Here is a 978-nt window from a genome sequence, read left to right on the forward strand (position 1 = left end):
AGACATGCCCATACAAATACAAGAAGCATATAGAACACCAAATAGACAGGACCAGAAAAGAAACTCTCCACTGCATATCATAGTAAAAAAACTAAACATACAAAACAAGGAGACAATACTGAAAGCTGCAAAAGAGAAAACAACAAGTCACATATAAAGAAAACCCATTAGAATTACAGCTGACTTTTCAGTGCAAACTATGAAAGCTGGCAGAGCCTGGACCAAAGTATTCCCAGTTTTAAATGATAACAGATGACAAACATGATTACTATAACTAGCCAAAATGTCTATTATAGTCAAAGAAGAAAGAAAAATCTTCCATGATATAATTGGGCTGAAGGAATTCATGTCCACAAAACCAGCCCTTCAGAGAGTTCTGGAAACAATACAAAGAGCTGAAGAAAGGAATGACTATACCAAAGGGATTTTGGAAAGAAATCCAATGAAGGTATAACTGTGGAAAACTACAGCTACATCAAAATGTAAACAGAAACAAAAATGACAGCATTCAATACCCGTCTTTCATTAATAACTTTAAATATTAACAGATTGAACCCCTCAGTCAAAAGATGCAGACTATGTGAATGGACTAAGAAACAAAACCCATCTTTGAGTTTTCTGCAAGAAACTCACCTCACTTTTAAGGACAGACACTATCTCAAAGTGAAAGGATGGAAAAAAAATATGCCATGCAAATGGCACTAAGAAAAAAACAGGTGTAGCACTTTTAATATCTGACAAAATAGACTTTAAACTAAAACTAATCAGAAGAGACAAAGAGGGCCACTTCATTCTGATGAAAGGTAAAATGAATCAAGAAGATATTACAATCATGAACATATATTCACCAAACTCTGGTGCACCCAACTTCATAAAAAACAATACTACAGGACTTTAAGACCAAGATTAATCCCAACTCATTAATAGTAGGTGACTTCAATACCCCACTGTCTCAATTAGATACGTCAAAGGGTGGGG

The sequence above is a fragment of the Nannospalax galili genome, unplaced genomic scaffold (assembly GCF_000622305.1).
Source record: "Nannospalax galili isolate Female #2095 unplaced genomic scaffold, S.galili_v1.0 scaffold600, whole genome shotgun sequence".
Classification (NCBI taxonomy): domain Eukaryota; kingdom Metazoa; phylum Chordata; class Mammalia; order Rodentia; family Spalacidae; genus Nannospalax; species Nannospalax galili.